Genomic DNA, 19,464 nt, shown 5'->3' on the forward strand with positions numbered 1-19,464 from the left:
GTTTCTCTCAAAATCTGGTTTTGAAATAAAGATTAAAACATAAAGGACTCTGCAGTCAATTTGTTTGTTTTGGTAATAAGAGCACTTCAAATAATTCTTGTGGAGGATTCTTTGTGGAGAAACTGCCTCCACCCAGGAATATGGGTGGTGTGATTGGCTGGTTGCTTCATACCAAAACATGTTTGTGGTGGTACATGTTAAGGACTAGTCATCACAAAGTCAGTATATTGTGTCTGTGTGGGTGTCAGTGTTTAACTGTAAGTTTCTCAGCAGACTATAGTCTGTTTGCAGTGAAAACGTACCGATGAATATCACTTTAAACAAAAAAGTAAATCAAATTAAGTGAAATTAAGATTGCGAATCCTCAAAGTTTACCTTGCCAAATGAACATTTAAATCTCATATTTTTATTCAACTTAGGGTGAAAGTTGTTTAACAAACGATCATAGATTCAAATCGCTATTATTGGTTTGTATTACAAGGGGGTAAGGGCAGTAGATGGAACAGTGAAACAAATGCACGTGCGGTACTTGATGAGCGTTAACTTAGACCAACCATACTTGTTCTCGGTGTTTCATTTAAAGTACATACCCCCTTGTAATACAAACCAATAATAGCGATTTGAAACTATGATAGTTTGTTAAACAACTTTAATCCTAAGTTGAATAAAATTCTGAGATTTAAATGTTCAATTGGCAAGGTAAAATTATGAGGATTCGCAATCTTAATTTCACTTTATTCGATTTACTTTTTTGATTAGAGTGAATTTCATCGGTACGTTTTCACTGCAAACAGACTATAGCACTATAAACCCAACAGTTGTCAGACTAGTACAAGCAGCCACATGCACACACATTGCTATATGAGTGGAACTATCCTGAACATGACCCTTCACCTCATTTAACCTCCCTCAGAAAACGTTTTCCTGTTTACCAATCATATTCATGGGCTTGGGTGACAATGGTACCAACAACCATGGAAACATGAAGTATTTGTACAGCTTGTCACTATAGACATCTGTACTCTTTATGTTTCTCATCTCAAATCTCAACCAACAAGACAAGTATAAGAACAACAATGAAAATAAGAAAATATAAAAATATTTTTTTCATTAATTGTGTAATGTTTTTATAAAATTATATTATCAAGACCACTTGGTAATGATACTGAAATTGATATATAATGTAAATCAAATTCCTTTGCTTCTTGAAATGAATGCAGATAAAGAAAAATCAAGAAGACATGTTTTTTTTATGATTACTGAAGGGTATGGGTATTTATTTAATCACATCAGGGCAAATATTTCCGCATCAGCAGGGAAAACTGACACAAGAAAACTATTTATTATTTCATATTAGAATGAAAATTCAATGTGGCAGGGAGATGGAAAACAGGAAAAATATGGACAGCTGATGATGAAACTTTTCTTAATATTTTAAATAAAATTTTTTACGTTACATATGTTTGCTGGTTTCCTGTGTGAAATGCAAGTTATTGATTGCCCTAGGAAAAGTGACACAGACAGTAATGTATATTTATTATTGTAAGTTTATATATAAGTAAACTGGCCTTAATTAAACAGTTTTATCCCACAGGACAAACAGTATATATAATTTGAATCAATCCACAATATTTATCATAAGATGCAATATTTTGGCTCTGTAAAACCTGTAGGGAATAGGAGGTCAGTAGCTTGAAATAAAATTTAAAGTTTAACTTCTTCATTTTCATACTGACATTTTTTGTGAAAAGAATTACAGCATAGTGAAAGAATCTATTATACTGTCTTCAAATAAGAAGAAATCTACATGTAAACACTTGTATACGTAAAATGTAAACAATGAGGGTGAGACTATTGATCTGTATGAGTGAAGATCAGTTTGAGAGTAGAATGGGGAGTGTATATCTAGTTACTTACACTGGAGGTTGTGACAGAATTGTCAGAGAATGGTGACATAAGATGTCAGAATAAACAGTCTATAAGTGTTAAAGTGTAAGTCAAACTGAGTACACAAAAGTTAGCCAAGGGCACTGGATACAAACCTTTTATTCAGATTGTTCAATATTACCGTTCACGGCTACTTCAAATACATTGCTTCCTTTCAGTTAGATTGTATTTAGCATCAATAGGTGCATTTTGTGCAATTTGTACTCATAGGTTGAGTGACAATAAGTTTTCAGGTAGACAGTCTTAACATGTGGGTACACCTTTTCAAAATTATTTATGGATATTTGCGAACAATTATCTAAAGCCATTCAAAATAAAACAGATAAATGCTGATGAGCTTGATAATTGTTTATTTCATATGACATGACATTGTTTCTGTTGGTTGATTTATTGGTTGGTTGGTTTGTTGTTTAATACCACACTCAGCAATATTCTAGCAACATAACAGCGATCTGTAAATAATTTAGACAATCCAGTAATTGGCAGCATGAGCATCAGTCTACGCAACTGAGATGTGATGACATGTGTCAACCCAGTCAGTGAGCCTGACCACTCAATCCCGTTAGTCGCCTCTTACGAGAAGCGTGGGTTGCTGAAGATCAATTCTAACCCATATCTTCATGGGTTGATCTATTTCGAAAAAACAGGAGTAATTTTTCAAGTGCAAGCCATATTATTTACAGCATGCATTTTCATTATATTCTGAGATGGTTTTGTTCTCCTCGGCAAGGACCAGAGACTGCATGAAAATACTGATCATTTATTGTGATAATAGTGACTTATATTTTGCATTACTTTTATTTTTATTTTTATAATCACTGAAAGATTGAACGGTGGTGAAAACAAAAATAAACTGAAACTAACTTGACAAATATGACATCGCCCCAAGTTGTCACACCTTCAAGTAGAGAGGTATTATATTAGAGGAAGGGCTCCCCCTTGATGTGAGACTGTATCATGATACATACTGTATCATTCATAACATCACTGCCATAGACAGGTCACATGTACAGGCTCAATAAGGTGGAGGACTGGAGATTGAGTTTAGTTTTACACCGCCTTTAGCATTATTTCAGTAATTTCATGGCAGGGCACATCAGAAATGAGCTTCACACACTGTACCCATGTGGGGAATCGAACCCAGATCTTTGGCGTGAAAAATGAACGCTTTAACCACTAGGCTACCCCACCTCACAATGCAGGCTGGAGTGGTTAAAGTCTCACAGTGTTCTAGAAATAAGCACAGTGAAATCTACCACAGAAAATAGAGAATGCTGATATACCATGCAGGTCAATGTTTCACTAATCCTGTTGGCATTCTGGAAATTGCAAAATCTGGATTAACAATATTTCCCTTAACAAAAGTCTCTGTGGAATGAAAGCTTGAAATATAATCCCAAAATCATTTTTTCATCTTACCTTGTTGAGAACATGTTGTAGAAACTGTTATTTCCTATATCTCCTCTTAGAATGTTGGAATAAACTTCTGTCTAAATCTTCCCCAGACACAGCATGCCAATTTATTTCAATCAAATAGATCCACATTGAACGTTGCTCAAATTTATACATGTAGAGTCAGTTTTATCAAAGACATATCCTTGAATCATCATGATCCTCCATCCATCATAATCATAATAGTCGGATTTAGTCCGACAGTCACACACTGAATCACAGACATGACAGCAGTCAGAATATGTCACAAGCTGAATAAATGACGTTATTAAACATCTTCACCAAATCATTAATTTTTTAAGTTAATCTACACTGACATAATTCCAATTCCACCGATCCCATCCAGGAATTTACCCAAGGACATGTACTGGAGGATATATTCCTATATTTAACATTAGTGAAATGCAACTCACGCCAGAAGGGACCAATGAGAGTGATCTATGAGATAATTGTAATTTGTAAAGGCCATGGTTTGTTACCCTGGGTGGGAGAGGGGTCACCCCACAAATGGGAGTGAGGGTCTTGAGGTGGTTCGTGTATATACAGACCATTGTTAAAGGTAACAGTCTCAATGGAGAACCCAGCTTTCAGTTCCACAGTAGCTGGACAATACATAGGAGTGTGTCTCTCAGTGGAAGAATGTGTACTGAACAGTATAAATAGAAGCTTAACATAATCAGTCATTATTTTTAGATTTTGCTGGCTTTTCTTTCTCACAGACATATCATGACCTGTTAGGAAGTACCAGTCATATCACAGAGTTTAAATGATGGAAATTTGTTTTATTTATATTTCCCAACACAGGTAATATTAATAACTACTGTTGCACCGTTTTACTATTGGCTTACATTACTCTGAGTACCAGACCAACAAAAATGCTTAAAATGTATTTAATTGAAAGTAATAATATTCAAGAAACTAGTTTGTACTAAATACTTTTCCTGGTTTGCCTGTCACAGGTATAAAGTCCCAGATAATGTGTTATCTTACAGCATGTTTACAAATATGTTATGCAGGAGGGATTTTATCTTTTAAAATTACTTTTTTATTTTAATACAATCTATTCAAGATGTTCCAGGCCTTTGAGTACTTTAAGTGTCATACCTTGTTTGCCACCTGAAACATGAATGTTAAGTTGGACTATGTATGTGGTGTAGTCCATTAAGTAAATGGGGGGGAACAGAGCGGACACTTTAACCATCACGCTATCCCACTACCCCTTGTGTCTGAGGGATGATTTTCCTTCACTACCAGTTAGAAATGCCTGGATGATTAAGGTTAGAGTGAGTGAGTGAGTTATTATTTAATGTCACATCAGCAATATTTCAGCCTTATCGTGACGATATTAAGGTTAGAATTGACCTACGAGTGTACTTGTTGTAAGAAGCAACTAACAGGATCTAGTGGTTGGGCCTGCTGACTTTCTGATGCATGTCATACACAAACTATTTAAATTGATATTAATGATATCAATCACTGGATTGTCTGGTCAAGACAGAATATTTACAGATAGGGGTGAAACGGTATAGCGCGGTATTAGTAGAACCGAGGTATTTTGCCTTCGGTTCGGTATATTGTGATGCAATCCAAAATATCAGTATATTCGGTTTTCGTACCATCATTTTATTAACCTTTTTAAACCTTTTCTAAAATGTCTAGAAATTGAATCATTTTGTCAAAATCTATGCGTTTCTTTTCTTTTCTGCATTAGGATCATGTCTCATATACCGAACCGAAATGGACTGAACCGAGGGCCTTGTACCGCAATATGTACCACACCGTGGAAAGAGCGTACTGTTTCACCCCTATTTACAGACTGCTGTCAAACAGATGGACTATTTCTTAGAGAAGTATTTAAATGAAAGTTAATGAAATACCTTACCCATCATATGTCAAATACACAACGATTTGATGGAACTAGGAGCTAGGTAATAATTGGAGCAAGTGTGTCAGCTGCAATGCAGCAATATTAGAGCTAAATGAGGTTTGCCTGAATCTGTATCTGGACAAGACAATCCAGTGAGCATATGTCAAATATGTAACATTAATGTGACATTTAGAGAGCTGGAAAATTATTGGTGAGGCAACACAGTTCTATGAGATCACTTGCCCTCAAGACTAGTCATAATCTGCTAAATTGTATTTAACTGATTTCCGTAAATATTTAACTCAATCTAATTAATGGTATATCTGAGCTATATGTTATTGTCTGTAGTCCTTAAACATATTTTCCAGTGGTTCATAAATGATCGTGGGAATGAATGAATGAAGGAAATCAAATGAATGAATGAAGGAAGAAAATCAAATGAATGAATGAAGGAAGAACATCAAATGAATGAAGGAATGACGTAAAAAACAATACTAGATTGTATTCAAATGATGTGTGAATTATGTATTTATAGTCACGGGCCTTACTTGTTCTCATAAATCTACTGCCACTTTTCTCTAAAGTATTATTAGTATCTTGCTGATGGTTTTGTTTCAAGGGTTTACATGTGAATTGTGAGTCCTGTTGAGAGGTTCTACATTTAAACAGTAACACCATAGATTTGCTTTTACAAATGAATAGTAATTTCTGATTGAATGTTTTACGGTAGAATTGTATAGCCTAGTTCTATAGGACTGGTTGAAAGTCATGGTTTTTTTACATTTTTTACAATCCTATTGCCCATGTGTTATTAACCTCATTTGACTGTATATTTTTAATCCAAAACAAGGAGTGTTTTAACGACCTAACTACATAACATAACATATTTTTAACATAAAAAAGACTCCTTCCACAACAAAGCTTGTACTTACTCTTCCAATCCGTCCATCCCAACACGACCATGAGCATCTACACCATTCCCACAGATCAGTCATCAACAACTACACCCAACAACAACCTCTTGTACACACTACTCCCCAACCAACAAGTCAATATAGTTAATCCTATGCACCTAGCCACTAAACATATGCTCCTCCACACTGTTTACCTAATGACTGTCCTCCATATTGCTAACCTGTAATCTGAACTTAACAATGGTGAGATAACATTCTGGGACGGTTCGATAGACTTAAATGTTATCTACTGAAAATATCTTAATCTGGGGAAAGTAATTACTACAGGGTCAGAAATGTGATCTCGGTGACTCAAGAATTTTATTGTGAAAAGTTCCCTCTTATCAAAATTCTTTAGAAATGATCACGTCACTTTGATGTTCTTATAAGGGAGTTGAAAGTTGAAGAAATTTTAATGATTTTGGGTTACTGTCTGAAGAAAATAAGTGTAAATCTGAATATTCAGTAAATGCTGTTAAGTCCTTTCAAAGTATGCAATGTTGTGTCTTGTATACTCCTCAGGAAGTTGAGAATGGAGGTGGATTGCACACTGACCCTTTTCTGAGCTCTGCATGGGTTTAAGTGAGCTGTGGTTACTGCTACTTTGAGAAGTATTCCAGTTATATACTAGCACTGAGTCAGTCTGATGCAAGAGAGGAGCATGGAGGGATGCAGTTCTTCACATTTACCAATATCATCATCAACATGATGATGATGATGATGATGATTTACCACCACCATGACTCATTATCATCGTCATCGTAATCACCATCATCATCATCATCATCATCACCACCACCACCACCACCACCACATCTTCATATTTACCACCACCATGACTCATTATCATCGTAGTCATCATAATCACCACCATCATCATCATCATCATCATCATCATCATCATCATCATCATCATCATCATCATCACCACCACCACCACCACCACCACCACCACCACCACCACTTCATATTTACCACCACCATGACTCATTATCATCGTCATTATCTTAGTGAGTAGGTCAAATAGAGCTATATAGCCCCCAATAGTCTTCTTATATCCAAGCATCAAACCATCTGTTGGCGTTTGATGTTACTGTCCTGTGTCAGAGGGCAACTGAAGTCTAATGACAGTGAGTGAATATGGTTCGACACCGCTTGTAGCCATATTCCAGCAATATCATCGCTGGGGACACCAGAAATGGGTTTCACACATTGTATCCATGTGGGGAATTGAACCCGGGTTTTCGGCGCCACAAGCGAACGCTTTCACCACTAGGCTATCCCACCGCCCCCTAATGACAGTTGATCCAACAATGAGGGAGTGAGTTAATCACAGGAGAGAGAGCAGAGATCTGCAAACTGGGGCATGGTTACATGCCATCAGCTATACTGCATCATGGGATCAATATGTGCTACAGTTACTGCAAAACCATTATACAATATTGTACAAAACCATTATACAATATTGTACAAAACCATTATACAATATTGTACAAAACCATTATACAATATTGTACAAAACCATTATACAATATTGTACAAAACCATTATACAATATTGTACAAAACCATTATACAATATTGTACAAAACCATTATACAATATTGTACAAAACCATAATACAGCTGTTACAGCGTGAAAAGTTTATACAAATATTTCACCTGTTTTCATATCTGTTTTAGAAAAGAAGTTTGTTTGAAAGACCAATACATACAGAGCATCCTGGCTATAATGCCATACTTTTTCATACATAGTGACATGATAGGTCACATGATACTCTAGGTCTTCAAGCCTTCAGGCCTGGATTGATGCCTTCCATTACTATCAACCCAAGTGCAGTATATACCCATTAGGAAAACCTCAAACACCATTCCCCTCCCTGTAGAGCCTCAGGACAAGATCAAATAGCCAACACACTACAATTTTGTACCATCTAGACTCGTCGACAAACAAAACATTTTCCTTTCTCTGTCTGATAACAGACAAGCCTGTATTGGCCACTTAGCAAGGGGCTGTTTACTTAGAACTCCATACAAGGAACATCAGTGTCTACGTGACTGATAAACACCTGGACAGTTTGACTATACAGTTCTATTTGTTGCTGAGCTGTGTGCATGCTAAACATTAGTAAGCAGCACATACACAAATACTATTCTCCTGAAGGGAACTAATCCGAGGTTAAGTGTTGGGCAACCTTCTGACCCTGCACAGTATTTATTGCTTTGTCCATGGATTTGTTAATATAATATTTATATTTCACATTTAATAAGCTATGCTGCATCAATGAAACATTATGGTAAACAGATAAGTTATTTATGGTGATCACAACACCGTCTACTCTGGCTGGACCAGGGAAAGGCAGGTGAGTGAGTGGCACATATAAAATCACTTGCCCTGATAAGTTTTCCACTATACCGTCCGTGTTCTTGTTGGTTTTTAAATAAACAACATTATTAACATTGGAAAGTCAACTGGACACCGGTACAGCGTGATATACAAATTTGCTTGCCCGATGGAAAAAAACACTGGACTCGGACGTCGGGCAATTGGTTATTTCCACCCCTGTGGATCCTGTGTGGGACTAACGGAACCCCATGGTTTAATATATAATTTCATATTTATTATATGTTGAACAGACCAATTTAAGTATTCTTTCGTGGATTTTATTTTTGACTATTATAACAGATGTCCATTCAGGACTACTTGAACTCCAATGTTCAGTCATTTGGTATATTGTTTAAGGACCATAATCATAAAACTAATGAAAATGTTTACATTTTTACCGACAATGAATATATTCCTTCTTACTTGTATGTATATGTGTACAGAAAGATAAAACTTCAATCAAGTGGTTATTAATGTGCAGATTGTTTCACAATTGTATCTAAATACTTTTGGCCAGCGCTCAATCAGATATTTTGTACATAAATCTAGAGACGTACAGCAGGTACCCAGGTAGGGTAAGAAGGGGTCAAATCGGGAACTCGGGTGATAAAAACTGTACGAGAGGATGTTATATTCAGGTTCGGTGGTAAGTATCATCCTTCATTCTATTCTGACCAGAGTTTTTGTGAATCAGGATTCACTTTCACTGGCTGATTCCAAAAGTATCTTTCATTATGACACTTACTTTGGTTACCTTTTGCTCATCTACTGAAAAATCAGAACATTTTAAACACTGAAACCAAAGTAATATTTGCTATAAACCTTGCTTACCCCTCTGCCAGCGATGCTTCAAGTTGTTTGATTAGGACTTTCTCAGCATCCGGCCTTTGGAGGACCACTCTCTTTCTTCCCCACACTTTGGAACTGGCATTACACCGTGGGCAGCCCTTACTGCCACTAGCGCCAGACATTGTGTTCCTGTAAAGATTGAATGTGGCATTACTTCGAGGACAGCCCTTACTGCCACTAGCACCAGACATTGTGTTCCTGTAAAGATTGAATGTGGCATTACATCGAGGACTGCCCTTACTGCCACTAGCACCAGACATTGTGTTCCTGTAAAGATTGAATGTGGCATTACATCGAGGACTGCCTGTAAAAGATTGAATGTGGCATTACACGAGGACTGCCCTTACTGCCACTAGCAGACATTGTGTTCCTGTAAAGATTGAATGTGGCATCGAGGACTGCCCTTACTGCCACTAGCACCAGACATTGTGTTCCTGTAAAGATTGAATGTGGCATTACATCGAGGACTGCCCTTACTGCCACTAGCACCAGACATTGTGTTCCTGTAAAGATTGAATGTGGCATTACATCGAGGACTGCCCTTACTGCCACTAGCACCAGACATTGTGTTCCTGTAAAGGATTAAATGTGGCATTACTTCGAGGACTGCCCTTACTGCCACTGCCCTTACTGCACCACAGCACCAGACATTGTGTTCCTGTAAAGATTGAATGTGGCATTACATCGAGGACTGCCCTTACTGCCACTAGCACCAGACATTGTGTTCCTGTAAAGGATTAAATGTGGCATTACTTCGAGGACAGCCCTTACTGCCACTAGCACCAGACATTGTGTTCCTGTAAAGATTGAATGTGGCATTACATCGAGGACTGCCCTTACTGCCACTAGCACCAGACATTGTGTTCCTGTAAAGGATTAAATGTGGCATTACTTCTAGGACTGCCCTTACTGCCACTAGCACCAGACATTGTGTTCCTGTAAAGATTGAATGTGGCATTACATCCTAGCCCTTACTGCCACCAGACATTGTGTTCCTGTAAAGATTGAATGTGGCATTACATTGCCCTTACTGTGCACCAGACATTGTGTTCCTGTAAAGGATTAAATGTGGCATTACTGCTTACACTAGCACCAGACATTGTGTTCCTGTAAAGATTGAATGTGGCATTACATCGAGGACTGGACTGCCCTAGCACCAGACATACTGCCTGTAAAGGATTAAATGTGGCATTACTTCGAGGACTGCCCTTACCGCCACTAGCACCAGACATTGTGTTCCTGTAAAAATGTGGATTGCCCTTAATGACATTGTGCATTAAATGTCGAGGACTGCCCTTACTGCCACTAGCACCAGACATTGTGTTCCTGTAAAGATTGAATGTGGCATTACATCGAGGACTGCCCTTACTGCCACTAGCACCAGACATTGTGTTCCTGATTAAATGTGGCATTACTCGAGGACTGCCCTTACTGCCACTAGCACCAGACATTGTGTTCCTGTAAAGATTGCCGAGGACTGCCCTTACTGCCACTAGCACCAGACATTGTGTTCCTGTAAAGGAATGTGGCATTAATGTGGCCCGCCGAGGACTGCCACTTACTGCCACTAGCACCAGACATTGTGTTCCTGTAAAGATTGAATGTGGCATTACATCGAGGACTGCCCTTACTGCCACTAGCACCAGACATTGTGTTCCTGTAAAGGATTAAATGTGGCATTACTTCGAGGACTGCCCTTACTGCCACTAGCACCAGACATTGTGTTCCTGTAAAGGATTGGCAATGTGGCATTACACGAGGACTGCCCTTACTGCCACTAGCACCAGACATTGTGTTCCTGTAAAGATTGAATGTGGCATTACATCGAGGACAGCCCTTACTGCCACTAGCACCAGACATTGTGTTCCTGTAAAGGATTAAATGTGGCATTACTTCGAGGACAGCCCTACTTCGAGGACTGCCCTTACTGCCACTAGCACCAGACATTGTGTTCCTGTGAATGTGGCATTAAGCCACTAGATTAAATGTGGCGTACCGAGGACAATGTGGCATTACTTCGAGGACAGCCCTTACTGCCACTAGCACCAGACATTGTGTTCCTGTAAAGGATTAAATGTGGCATTACTTCGAGGACAGCCCTTACTGCCACTAGCACCAGACATTGTGTTCCTGTAAAGATTGAATGTGGCATTACATCAGGGACACGCTTTAATGAACTGGATCACACATTGTCTCTGTAAAGGATTGAATGTGGCATTACATCAGGGACACGCTTTAATGAACTGGATCACACATTGTCTCTGTAAAGGATTGAATGTGGCATTACATCAGGGACATGCTTTAATGAACTGGATCACACATTGTCTCTGTAAAGGATTGAATGTGGCATTACATCAGGGACATGCTTTACACTGGAGGGACATTGTCTCTGTAAAGAATTGGATGTGGCAACACATTGTCTCTGTAAAAGGATTGAATGTGGCATTACATCAGGGACACGCTTTAATGAACCGGATCACACATTGTCTCTGTAAAGGATTGAATGTGGCATTACATCAGGGACACGCTTTAATGAACTGGATCACACACATTGTCTCTGTAAAGGATTGAATGTGGCATTACATCAGGGACACGCTTTAATGAACCGGATCACACATTGTCTCTGTAAAGGATTGAATGTGGCATTACATCAGGGACACGCTTTAATGAACCGGATCACACATTGTCTCTGTAAAGGATTGAATGTGGCATTACATCAGGGACATGCTTTAATGAACTGGATCACACATTGTCTCTGTAAAGGATTGAATGTGGCATTACATCAGGGACACGCTTTAATGAACGGATCACACATTGTCTCTGTAAAGGATTGAATGTGGCAATACATCAGGGACACGCTTTAATGAACCGGATCACACATTGTCTCTGTAAAGGATTGAATGTGGCAATACATCAGGGACACGCTTTAATGAACCGGATCACACATTGTCTCTGTAAAGGATTGAATGTGGCAATACATCAGGGACACGCTTTAATGAACCGGATCACACATTGTCTCTGTAAAGGATTGAATGTGGCAATACATCAGGGACACGCTTTAATGAACCGGATCACACATTGTCTCTGTAAAGGATTGAATGTGGCATTACATCAGGGACACGCTTTAATGAACCGGATCACACATTGTCTCTGTAAAGGATTGAATGTGGCATTACATCAGGGACACGCTTTAATGAACTGGATCACACATTGTCTCTGTAAAGGATTGAATGTGGCAATACATCAGGGACACGCTTTAATGAACCGGATCACACATTGTCTCTGTAAAGGATTGAATGTGGCAATACATCAGGGACACGCTTTAATGAACCGGATCACACATTGTCTCTGTAAAGGATTGAATGTGGCATTACATCAGGGACACGCTTTAATGAACCGGATCACATATTGTCTCTGTAAAGGATTGAATGTGGCATTACATCAGGGACATGCTTTAATGAACTGGATCACATATTGTCTCTGTAAAGGATTGAATGTGGCATTACATCAGGGACATGCTTTAATGAACTGGATCACACATTGTCTCTGTAAAGGATTGAATGTGGCATTACATCAGGGACATGCTTTAATGAACTGGATCACACATTGTCTCTGTAAAGGATTGAATGTGGCATTACATCAGGGACACGCTTTAATGAACCGGATCACACATTGTCTCTGTAAAGGATTGAATGTGGCAATACATCAGGGACACGCTTTAATGAACCGGATCACACATTGTCTCTGTAAAGGATTGAATGTGGCAATACATCAGGGACACGCTTTAATGAACCGGATCACACATTGTCTCTGTAAAGGATTGAATGTGGCATTACGTCAGGGACACTCTTTAATGAACCGGATCACATATTGTCTCTGTAATGGATTGAATGTGGCAATACATCAGGGACACGCTTTAATGAACCGGATCACACATTGTCTCTGTAAAGGATTGAATGTGGCAATACATCAGGGACACGCTTTAATGAACCGGATCACACATTGTCTCTGTAAAGGATTGAATGTGGCATTACATCAGGGACACGCTTTAATGAACCGGATCACACATTGTCTCTGTAAAGGATTGAATGTGGCATTACATCAGGGACACGCTTTAATGAACCGGATCACATATTCCCTCTATTCTCACTATACAGGTGCACTGGAAGCACTGTGATCTAAGATGCTGTAATTTGTTGCTGTATAAGAGTTATGTCCCTTAGGCAGCAGGATCCAATATCAGTTTCCCATTCATTTTACTCTGACAGTTGTTTGGCCTTTTTTAAAAAATGCAGTAGAGTTAAATATTCAGCTGTTTCAAATTGTCAAACTCAGTTTGAAATTTGAGTAAAAACCAAGTTTGTTTCGAGAAATCGGGGCCAGATACATCACCATCAAATAAACCTTTTTTTCAGTACCATTACACATTTGTGCATACTTTCTTTTGCCAAGCAGTTTGCATCACACATATTTACCACCACCCAAGAGCAAAGTTATGATTAATAAACAAAAGAGTAAAGGGTATATTACATTCATTTTTTTATTTAAACACAGTTAAAGATTTCCTGCTAGTCTTTCCCTACCATGAGGTCACCAAGTAGACTATGGAATTCACATCTTTCTACATATACAAACAAAATTCATGCTAACATCAATGAAATAACAAACATGTCATACTTGTATACTCATGCCAATAATGGTTGTCACCCCCTTCAATTTTTTTAATTGGAGAGGGTGTGGGTTGGGGTGAGGTGTGTGGAGGGTTGGGGTGGGAGGGGGTGACAACCATTGTTGGCATGAGTATATTTAAAAATAAAAAAACTACTAAGAGCAGAATGAATGTACATGATTATTAAAAGAAAATTGTAAATACATCAAATCTTTCAAATTATCTTTCCTCAATCAAAAAATGTCTACTCACCTGACAATCAATGATGCTGTCTACCTGACCACCTGTCTCCTCAACATTGCATCTGTCAGTCTGCCTCGTCACAACACCTGTACTCTGTGTCTTCCTGACAATTTCTTTAGACATTCAGAGAACAATTTCCTCAGTCTCGCCCAGTTTCAGTAAAGGCATCAATAATTTGGTCTTGATAGCTTTTTCTTCCATCTGCTTCAGTGCATTTTGCCAACTGACTGACATTTCAAGAACATGGAACACTCATTTCATTATTTTTAGAATTTGATAGAAACAGTTTATTCAGCACACTCCTATAACTGTAATATCTTTCCAAAGAATCAAAAGGTATTATATCAGTAATAGAAACCATTTGAAATGTGAATCATTCATAATTTTCCATGTGCCCTCAAAGTGAAATTGACATCTTTGAAGTTGATTGATTCTAAAACTTGTCATTTCACAGGTAAACATGAATATTTCATATCCTACCTGAAGCAGCTGTTGTGTATAATCTTCCAGTCAGCACTAATTAATTTAATTTCTCGTATTTAGCTTTCCGAGGAAACATCAGATCTCCTTAACAACATAAACACCACTTCATTAAGCTTTAGTTGCCTTGCCCCAAACACAACATAAATCACATTGCATTGATTTGACTCTTTCTGTGTTGGTAATGAAATAAACACAGTAATAACCAGTTTCCACCATGCTCTTGCCCTTCTTGGTAGCTCCGAAGGGAAATTGGTTCTTCAATTTACATTACTGAGTTCTATCCATGGTGCATTATTGGGATCAATAAAATTGATTTTTGGTCTAATGAGAAATTTGCATGCTCAGAGAAAAATGAGTTGTAGGCTGTAATTACTGCAATAAAGTGTGGTTGCTTTCTCCTAAATCTCCAAAACAGTTTTAATATTCATTAATGGAAAGGTTAGAAAAATTATGACATGAAAAAGTTTCTCTACTTATACAGCTTCACGCCTGAGATGAATCACAGTTTTAGCAACACAACACTGGTCTGAGGCCCACAATAGAATATTACAACTGTTCTTTTAGGAAATGACCATTTTATGAAAACGAAAGTGTCTTTAATCAATCGATGAAGAAAAACAAAATTGAAAGATATAAAAAATGAAACTAAAACTAAGAAAGTACAATACAAAGACTATTTGGCTAGTGGGCGGATCCAGGAATTTTCAAAGGGGGGTTTGTTCAAGCAGAGACCATATAATAGATATTGTCTCTGGTTCAAGGGGTTCACTTTAACTTCGATGTGGTCTTTAGTCATGTTCAAGGGGGTGGGTGTGGGGTGTGTGGGGTGTGTGGGTGTGTGGGGGTGGGTGTGTGTGTGTTTCGAACCCCCTGAACCCTTGGATGCGCCCATGTGGCTCATCTTTGGCAATATGCGTTTCATCGACTGATCTGACAAAGCACACAATTTCACAAGTGCTGCCAACCATACACTTAGAGTAAACTTAAAGATATATTTATCACACCTGAATGATGAAGTATGGGACCAACAATTATTTTAGCATTAGGATCATCATAGGCCTATTCAAAAGTGTGCAACTTACAATCATTATAGCACTAACTATCATAAGTCTATTTGAAAATATTTCAGTTAGGACAGTTGTAGCTTTAGTGTACCTTTGTTTGCGAATTGTTTAACATTGCATTTAGAATTATTCCAGTGACATCGTGACCTTCTGTAAACAATTGAATATTGACCAGACAATCCCGTGATTGACATCGTGAGCATTGATCCACGCATTGCATGACATGGAACAGTTACTTAAACTTAAATGGCTATTTTCAATAAAGAAAACAAAACATTGAAAAACCTCGCTAAATTTTTAAATGCCTTGTCAAATGCACTGAAACTGTAAACGAATTGTGCTATAAAAATAATTTAGTTAACTATTCTGGTATCCGCCATCTTGATTGCATATTTATGTTAAATTGTATACCATTGTATTCTCATGTACCACCCTATGTGGGTTTTTGTTGTGGCCCACCTGAATCTGAGATGATGGTTGGTTCCTTGGTTAACACTGTACTCACGCTATATGGCATCCTCGATAATCTCCAGGGTATACGTTATGATCACTCTCCACTATACCCTGGATGCATCCACGGATTGGCCCTATGCTTTTATTATCTCCCTTGGCTGGCTTTTTATCCAATCAGGTGTCTATGCTGGGAAGTTGAGCGAACCAATCACAACTTACTTTCGCTTCTTAAATTATCTAACCGTTTGAACTTGGCAACACAATTGATACAGAGGTACTCCGAAAGAGGTAGAAGGAGCTCTTTCATATATTTTTTGAAAGTTTCAGATCTGTCAATTTGCCTGTATTATTTCCTAAAAAATCTGAGTGGCACTGCGAACAAACCTCGCGACTGCGACCGTTGTCTTTGTTGACACTGGCAAGCTCGGATGTAACGGTGGTTTAGCTGATTGGCTACTGTGAGAATGCGGAGCCAGCAAAGGGAGGTAATAAAATTATCGGGCCAAGCCGTGGATGCATCCAGGGTATAGTGGAGAGTGATCGTAACGTATACCCTAGAGATTATCGAGGATGGCTGTATGGTGGCAGTATGTAAATAATCAAGTCTGGAGCAGACAATCCAGTGATCAACAGCATGAGCCTCGATCTACACAATTGGGATACGATGTCATGTGTCAACTAAGTCAGCGAGCCTGTCAATGACCCGTGAAGATCCGGGTTAGAATTGATCTGAAGTACCCCATGCTTGTCATAAGAGGCGACTAACGGGATTGGTGGTCAGGCTCAGTGACTTGGTTGACACATGTCATCGTTTTCTATTTGCGTAAATTGATGCTCAGACCCTGCCATATAGCTGGAATATTTCTTAGTGCATGTTACACAGCAACCCAACGTAGAAGTAACACAGGAGGCTGGCGAAGCTGGAGTTGTCCAGCTCTACTGGAAATCCACCTGTGAAGGTCTGGGGTAGAATTGGTCTTCAGCAACCCATGTTTATCCTAGCATGGGATGGGGTAGTCACTCTTGCTGACTTGGTTGACACTTGGTTCCCAATGTAGTAGTGGTGTAGATTGATGCTCATGATATCAGTCACAAGATTGTCTGGTCCAGGCTTGATTGTTAACAGACCACCTGTCTAAGTTTGGTTTAAACATATTTTATTCCATTCAAAAAGAAAGGAAAGGATTGGCAAACAAGCCTAAATGGCTTTTATTAATGCCACTCCATGATGCATGTGAAGGTTCACATCTATGCATAATACTGTACATAGTTGTTATAACAAGTTATTTCTGAAAATAGCAATCTTGGATATCAACAATTTATCTTCGTTTTGTTTCGTTTTTCGTGGTCAATTGATACAATTAGGAAGATAATAGAAACAACAAGACTTTTATGAATCAAATCCTTTGGATGTAATAATGAATGGATGGCTTTGGTACACTGCTTATACTAGCAGTGTAACGAATAATACTGAGCATACATTTACTTAGACTGAACAGGCCACCATCATATAGCTGAATTAGTTAACAACAAACAAGCAGAAAAAAAATAAAAAAACAAAAACAAATATTTAAAATGGAAAGTCAAATGTTCTATTTATTAGGTATTTTCTATTTCATAAAGTGAAAGCAATATAGCAACTTAAAAAGTCATTTAAATCCATCAGTCTTCCCTCTATCACTTAAAAGAATAAGGTCATGCATACTTATTTAATTTAGGCTAGGGTCAACTTATTTTTTTCTCTAAGAGTCAAACTAAAATAACTGTATCTGAGTAGAAATATAAAAAAAAATGAGACTTAAGCTTGTGTCATACATAAATGAACATACATCTTCATAACCGTTGAAGCAAATGCACGATAAAATACTTACATTGGAATCAGCATTTATTTTTCTGCATATACAATGTATTAATAACTGGTTTTGAAATGGTTTTGATATTAGGACCAATAAAAAGTGAAAGCCTTTATCACCTCTATATTTCAAACACGTTTCTATCTTCAGAATTAAATGAAATAGAAGTTATAGAGAGTTACATTTTGGGCAAAATATTTAACGGATATATATTTGTGTCACTGAAGGAAATAAAACTATTGGTTTGAACCGGGCATAAGAAATATTTTATGAGCGCTTCTGTTAATTCGCGAAAGTTTCTTTGTCGTTAACCCCAACACTGGGTAATATTCCAGCTATATGACGGCAGTGTGTAAGTAACTGAATCTGGACCAGACAATCCAGTGATCAACAGCAGCAGCGATCTACGAAACTGGTATACCATGACGTGTGTCAACCAAGTCTGCGAGTCTGGCCACCCGAATTCGTAAATCACCTCTTACGACAAGCACGGGTTACTGAAGACCAATTCTACACGGGTCTCACCCCTCACGACAAGCATGGGCTGCTCAAGACCAGTTCTAACCCGCATGTTCACGGGTGACCAATTAAACCACAGTTTCATTCGTGAATGTCGAACTCAGTACCTGATACAAAATACCAGGGAGAATAGAAGACTTAGATTATGTACAGTACAACCAGTAATTATTGAGAATTTAAAGAATGTAATATTTTTTTTCACACATTACTCACGTATTAAATATGAATATTAGCAGAACGTAACTCCAGATTCAAAGACAGGTGAACAGTTAGTATTTTGTCAAGTCACCATGGGCAGCAATGCAGGCTTCAATGTGGCGCGGCATACCACTGATCAAAGAAGTTAGAAAGTCGTGGTCCATGCTGTGCCAATATCGGACCACCTCTTCTTTCATTTCAGCAATATTTGTCAGATTTTTCTTATGGACACTTTCCTTCATAAGTCCCAAAACATTTTCTATTGGATTTAGGTCAGGGCTATAGCTTGGCCAATCTAATAATGTAATATTTTGGGTCCGAAACCAGGCCTGTGAAAGCTTTGAACGATGTTTTGGGTCGTTTTCCTGCTGGAAAATCAAAAATTTTCAATAAAACACGTGAGCAGATGGAAGTAAATGTCTCTCAAGAATATCTGTGTACCGCTCACTGTTCATATTCCCTTCAAATACACAGAGGGGCGTTGCCCCTAACACAGATATGCCACCCCCACACGTTAAATTTCGGACTGT

This window comes from Haliotis rubra, unplaced genomic scaffold (genome assembly GCF_003918875.1).
Source record: "Haliotis rubra isolate DU_JTF1 unplaced genomic scaffold, ASM391887v1 Scf282, whole genome shotgun sequence".
In the NCBI taxonomy this organism is placed as follows: Eukaryota; Metazoa; Mollusca; class Gastropoda; order Lepetellida; family Haliotidae; genus Haliotis; species Haliotis rubra.